We start from the raw sequence: 7,725 nt of genomic DNA on the forward strand, positions 1-7,725 counted from the left end.
CCAACTCTTGTTTACCTCTCACCCAACAAGAATAGTCCATGACGCCGCTTCATGAGCTCTCTGACATCATGGCCTTACATCATGGGTCACAGTCGCTTTTCAGTTACATTCCGTGCCCATAGTATCCAACTGAAACTCACAGTACTTCTCAATCACTGACTCATTGTCATGTAATATCAAATCTTTTACTTGGACAGAGATCATAGGCGGGTCTGCTGTCACGCTCATGTATGTCGAGAGAACCCCAATGACATGTCACACGTCTATTTGGTGCGCCAGAGTACTTCTGGTTTGATTCAGTATCGCATGTCGCAAAGATAAGATATCCTAGCTGTCTGGCACTCTTGCGACATTTGAACCATGTTCTAATCTGTCAGTGTTGTAACACCAAATTTTAGATCTACCTTACCTTTTATCTATCGTAAATATGTCAGCTAAATGGTGTTCACTAACTACTGCCCTACATATCGCCGTAGCACCAGATTAACCTGTTTCCCAGAATACACTTTACTAAATATTCAAAACATCACATTACAGGATATAATTGTTTCCTGCTAACTGCAGCACTCTAAGTTTCTGACATTGACATTGCCACAGTACACATGCCACGCAACTGAATCCTCGTCTGAATGTTAGTTTAATTGTATTGTTTAAACACATATTTAAACTATTCTTAGTAGTTATTGCAATTTGTGAACTTGCTAGTAAAGGAAAAAAATAACCTATGGCTATTCCTGCCTATTCTTAAGACATGAGGGACCCTATTGTTTCCAACACCTAAGCAACGTCCACTCTCTGCAGTGGCTGGCCTAGTACTCTTTGCGGTGGCATACCCGGAATGCTATGGGTTGGGACTCAATGTCAGTACAATATTGTCAATCTCACAGCGGTGGCTGACACACGGTGGACACTGCAGCGTAGACCTGCTGTGCTAATGGTCTGCTTGGCTGGCCCAGAGGTTTAAATACTGCTATCTGGAAGACGCACACATGAAAGACGCACCTCAGTCACCTTCTCTATGTCGATGAATCCTTGGTTTGCATGGAAGCTTCCCAACAGAGGAGGCAGTCTCCTGAGCGGTCGTTCGCTCATGGGAGGATAATGGCTCTAAAGTGTTCCAGAGCGCAGGGTGTTACATCGACCTTTTACTCTGTCGGGAAAGTCTCTCGTAACATCTAGGAATATCCGGATACTTTTGTTGAGATAGCGTGCGTAAATAAAAAACTTTAAGGATAATTCGTTTTTGAACAAATTAACACCACTGTGGCAGCTGGTGGTTGCTAATGTCCTATATACCGCACTGGGTGGTTGCTGTGGCACACACCATTACAGTGCTAGAGTCATTCCAGGCAGTTTGATGTTTGCATTGCAAGACATAATATATTTCTGTTGTAGCACATAATATATACTATTTGATCAAAAGTATACAGATATCTATTCCTAGACATTAATGGTGGCTGCGTCCTCCCGTCTCCTTTTATAACAGCTTCATCTCTGGGGGGGGGGGGGGGGGGATGCTTTCAATGATGTGTGTGAGTGTCTGTGGAGGAATGGCAGCCCATTCTTCTTCAAGAGCCTAAAAAGAGAAGGTAATAATGTTGGATGTAGGAGTCTGGAAAAATTCTACTAACCCTAAAACGGCTCCAGTGATCTCTGGGCCTCGCACTCCGTTTCACGTGAGTTATTGTCAACGAACCATTGCGTCACATATGCTGCTTTATGACAGGGTGAATTGTCATGCTGGGATAAACAGTGTCTGAACTGTTTCGCTACCGTACGCAGCACAAAATGCTATAGAATGTATTCATTTCCTTCGCCATTTACCGTTTTCTTAACTGCAATAAGGAGGCCACAACCTAAATTCCGGAAACAACCCCACGCTGTAACACTACTTCGTCCTTACTTCACAGACCCAAACGCTTCCATTGTATTGTCACACTGTATAGCGTGATTCATCGTTCGAATTCATGCGTTTCGAGTCATCTACTGTCCGGTGGTGCCACTCTTTCTTTCAACTCATACGCTGACTAGCACTGCCTACAGAAATGTGTGGCTTATAAGGAGCTGCTCGATCGTTGCACCCCGTCCTCTTTAACTCCATATGAAGTGCAAGCTGGACTGCTGGTAGCACACTGAATTTAATGAATGCTTCCCTTCGCTGTTACCATTTTGTACACCTTCCACGGTGCTCGGTGGTCACTGTCCGACAGGACTTGCGATCTGCCTGGTCTTACTTTAGCTGTGGCTGTTCCTTCGCGCGTGCGTTACGATTTCAGCAGCTATAGAAGAGTTGAAACGTCCTTCAAGTTTCTGTACTCAGGTGGGATGCAATGATCAGTCCCCTTTCAAAGTCACTGAGATGTCCCGACCGACCCATTGTGCTGTTACTGCTTCGCTTCTGACAGCACAATTCTCTCCTCCCCCTTTTACACTGTCGGGTAAGTCTCTCATACTTTTGATGAGATAGCGTGCATAAATAAAAAAACTTTAAGGATAATTCTTTATCGAACAAATTAATACACCGTTTGTGGCCCGAGTATGGTCTGAATTTGGCCTAAATCGATAGAGAAATAAAGGAATAAAAAAATAACATATCTACAGCTGTGATTTACGTAATTTAGTCACCAACATTTTTTAAAGCTGTCAAACTCGTCTTACCCAAAATATTTTGAAGCACATAGTATTAGTTGCTGTATCAGTCTTCTTGTACATTACATAGATTACTATGACAATGTGTTATTGTCAGGTCAGAACTTGTGTGAATTGTGTCACGCCAAATCCCTAGAGTAAGAACGAATGGAAATGAAATGGAACAACAGGACAAGGTGAACTGGAAGAAAAACAGACTTCAGTTTATTGGCACAGTACCAAGAGACTGGTGTGAGTGTGCAGAAGAGATTTGTTGCGAAACACTTGTACAGTCGGCACTGGAATACACCTCAAATGTATAAGAACAAACTGGCTTAGATATTGAGTGCATATGAAAATGGCCAGCTCGAATGTTGACTGATAGCTTCACTAGTGAGAGACTGTAACGAAATCGCGTTAATAATATGAACCGGTAGTCATCTCAAGAGGAAAAATTTACAGATTGGTGACAATGAATATTCTTCTGTCCTTACGTGTGTTTGTCGACGTGGGCATGTACGATAATCCAAATAGCTGACGTGACCGAACAGCTACCTTTTCTTTGATCCATCCGTTAATTAGAAGGAAAGAATCCTAAAAGTACAGGATGTTCCAATATTCCAGTTACAAACTTCTAGGACATGTAGAGGAGAGTGAGTACATAATATTTTTAATAGGAACTCATGTCCAGAAACGTACTGTTTCAGTTCATATGCTTAACTCATCGACTTCTGCTTGAGAATTTGCATTAGGCGTGACGCAGTACAATTTCTAGGTAACAATTCGATAGGAAACATATCTCAATATCCATTTATCACTTAACCACATACTTTTTGTATTATCACTTAAAGGTTACGCTTTTATATTACTCCAAAACAAAAAGAATCCAACATATTGTATCTACAGAACAGTTTTGAAGCGTTAAAACAGTGGCTCGATGTGGAGACCACGAACGATATTACAGGCATTGTACCTAAGAGGCAGGTTTTGGAACACACTCTCCATTCCAGCAAATGTCCTTTCAGTTTCTAGTGTACCAGAACTCGTGCCAGCCAACCTTCCTCTGTCACTACAGGAGTCTCGTAAGTTAAACTTTGCGTAAACTGTGAAAAACGGATGTTTTGTTATGTTCCCTCTCGAACTGTTACCTAATAATTGCAATGCTTCACGCCTGCTTCAATTCCTCAAAAAGAAGTGGATGAGTTAAACATCTGAACTGAAACATGGGTTCCTATTCGAAATGTTATGTACTGATTTCCCTCTACAAGTCCTAGAAATTTCTAACAGGAATTTCCGAACATATGCTGAAATGCAACGTCACCCAGCTAACAGTGATTGCAAATATACGTGAATATTGGTCACTTACCAAACTAAGATTTTTTTTTGGGAGGGAAGACTACGCATCTTCTTCAGTGGAACTTACATTCATCCTTTTTCTTACAGATAGCACAGTATAGTGTGTAATTAATTTTCTGATAACTGTCACTGTATGGGTGAAGAACAAGGTCTGTTAACAAATCTGTGCCGTAATGAGATATCGCCGCATCGATACGAGATGTGTTTCGTGGCAGGCAGGTACAGCCTGATCCTGAAGCCCACGTGAGCGAGCCCTGGTGAGTCCGTGGCACGGCTCGGCTCTACGCAGGCTGAGCGCATTCGGTACAGCGTAGCGCCACCCTCCTTGCTCTTAGCGCCCGCGTCAGGCGCATAAAATACGGCGCGGCAATTATCAAGAGCAAACTCATTTGCCTCGCCAAATATTGATAGTACGGCTTGACTCCTCATCAGGGCGCGAGACTCAACTGCTCCGAGCAAGGTCATCCTCGAGCAGTCACCGACGCTACTGGCTGCGCCCGTTACTGGTGACACGCTGACACGCTCACGCGCGCGCACACACACACACACACACACACACACACACACACACACACACACCACCACCACCACCACCACCACCACCACCACTACCACTACTATCACCAGCTGAAACGAGAAATTTACAAGTAGAGATAATTAACAGTAGTAGTGATGTTATTAGAGGTACGTAGTCCCTCTGTCCTCGCGGAATCCATATATGTAATAAAACTGTATGCAAGTATGTCTCCAATCTCCCGTAATCCACAGGATCGATTTCAACGAAAGTTGGTACACGTATCAGTTACTGCCTGGAAAGAACCACTGTGAGGGTAACAACCATCTATCATTCAGAGAGGTGGGTATGGGGGTGAAGAAAAGAAGCGTAGTTCACGACGCTATATTAGCCTTACTATGTTCGTATTCATTCAGTATTTGAGAATGAGAGCACTCAGTGACTTGCCACAGTCTTCACACGTGGTTTCGGACGTTTACAAGTCTTTCTTTCGTTCACACGTGCCACAAAATTACGAGAAAAAAAGTTTATTGCCAACTATGTCCAACTATGGCACGAATGGAAAAACTGGCAGAAGCCGACCTCGGGGAGGATCAGTTTGGATTCCGTAAAAATGTTGGAACACGTGAGGCAATACTGACCTTACGACTTATCTTAGAAGAAAGATTAAGGAAAGGCAAACGTACGTTTCTAGCATTTGTTGACTTAGAGAAAGCTTTTGACAATGTTGACTGGAACACTCTCTTTCAAATTCTGAAGGTGGCAAGGGTAAAATGCAGAGAGCGAAAGGCTATTTACAATTTGTACAGAAACCAGATGGCAGTTATAAGAGTCGAGGGGCACGAAAGGGAGGCAGTGGTTGGGAAGGGAGTGAAACAGGGCTGTAGCCTCTCCCCGATGTTATTCAATCTGTATATTGAGCAAGCAGTAAAAGAAATAAAAGGAAAATCCGGAGCAGGTATTAATATCCATGGAGAACAAATAAAAACTTTGAGGTTCGCCGATGACATTGTAATTCTGTCAGAGACAGCAAAGGACTTGGAAGAGCAGTTGATCGGAATGGACAGTGTCTTAAAAGGAGGATATAAGATGAACATCAACAAAAGCAAAACAATGATAATGGAATGTAGTCGAATTAAGTCGGGTGGTGCTGAGGGAATTAGATTTGGAAATGAGACACTTTAAGTAGTAAAGGAGTTTTGCTATTTGGGGAGCAAAATAACTGATGATGGCCGAAGTAGAGAAGATATAAAATGCATACTGGCGATGGCAAGGAAAGCGCTTCTGAAGAAGAGAAATTTGTTAATATCGAGTATAGTTTTAAGTGTCAGGAAGTCGTTTCTGAAAGTATTTGTATGGAATGTAGCCATGTATGGAAGTGAAACATGGACGATAAATAGTTTGGACAACAAGAAAATAGAAGCGTTCGAAATGTGGTGCTACAGAAGAATGCTGAAGATTAGATGGGTAGATCACATAACCAATGAGGAGATAATGAACAGAATTGGGGAGAAGAGGAGTTTGTGGCACAACTTGACAAGAAGAAGGGACCGGTTGGTAGGACATATTCTGAGGCATCAAGGGATCACAAATTTAGCTTTGGAGGGCAGCGTGGAGGGTAAAAATCGTAGAGGGAGACCAAGAGATGAAAACACTAAGCAGATTCAAAAGGATGTAGGTTGCAGTAAGTACTGGGAGATGAAGAAGCTTGCACAGGATAGGGTAGCATGGAGAGCTGCATCAAACCAGTCTCAGGACTGAAGACCACAACAACAACAATAAATTAACAAATAAATTCAGACGAACTACCAGATATTAAAAGCCATCACACAGCTAAAGTAGATAGGCTCACATCTTATATTTTAACATTGTTCTCTAAAGTAATTTCTTTACTTTACACAATCGAAAATTTTGTATAGATCCAGGTTTGCACATATGCGTTGGGCACTGTGTGTAGTACGCTCGTCGATCGCATTATGTCCTCCTTTTCAGTTCTGAGTTTGCAGTGAGAACGTAAAGATGGCTAGAAATTAGTGTCTCCCTCCAAGTATGAGGGCCTGGCGAAAGATTTCTCTTGAAGCTATGCAATCCGCACAACATAACTGTCATGCGGTTCATTCTACACAACGATTCTTGGCCGCACTCTGCAGGGACAATGAAGTTGATCCTGCAGCGTTTTCGATGGTAAGAAGTGTTTGATCACCCACAATACAGCCCGTAATTGGCTACCCCTGAGGTTCATCTCTGCTCAAATGAACGGCTGACTATGAAGACAATATTTTGACACACACAACGAGCTGCAGTCCAGAAAAGAAAATTGTCGAAAAGCGCTGGCGGCTGTCTTCTATAATGAGGGAATTGAAAAGTTGGTACAACTGTACGACAGATGTCTAAGTCTGAGCGGCGACTGTGTAGAGAAGTAGCTGGAAGGTGTGGCTGACGGTCGCAAATAAACCAGTTTTTGTTTTCACTGTGGTTTCCCTTTTCGCGACCTATCGTTCCTTACTTTCCGAATAGCCCACATATTAAGACCCACTTTATTTCTTTCTCCAGCACAAAAAATAGATTAACTTTAATCTTAGAATCAAATGTTCCTCAAAACTAATTTATCTTTTCAGTTATTTATCAGATTTGGCTTCCCAGTAAATGTTCCGTACATTAATCAGTCCGAACGCCTCTAGACGGTTTTCCTTTTTTGTATGCTTGTCATTAATTCTTCTATCTGAAGGGAAAAGTGTTTGTATTTGAAGAATAATTGGGAAGAGGTGAAATAAGGAATGAAATTACTTGCCATTATGATCGGTAACGATGCTTATGTAAGAGAAATGCAATTAACAGCTGAGTTAAACCGCATACTCATGTCAATTGGTATGTGTTAGCTTCAGAGGATACGGGGTATAGTAGCACTAGACAGTACATAATGGTGGTGGGAAAATCTTGAGAATCAGCCGATCATGAAGGGACGTGGATCAATGGGAAGCTGCAACAAAGAGCCCGTTAGCAGAATTATAAGAGCATTGCGAAGGTACGGAAAATAAATTTCAAGTAAACTTGGTCTAACTTGATCTACAGAATAAGAGCTTGTGGATGAACTTTAAGACATGGGTTTAAGACAGTCAGTGTTTGTGAACTCAGTCACCCATTCCGTAGTCAGTTAGCCAGTGTAACAATCATTCGTCTGGTGTCTAGAAACTGAGAGGATTACCAAAAAGTATCAACTGATTTCG

Source organism: Schistocerca serialis, chromosome 4 (assembly GCF_023864345.2).
Source record: "Schistocerca serialis cubense isolate TAMUIC-IGC-003099 chromosome 4, iqSchSeri2.2, whole genome shotgun sequence".
Classification (NCBI taxonomy): Eukaryota; Metazoa; Arthropoda; class Insecta; order Orthoptera; family Acrididae; genus Schistocerca; species Schistocerca serialis.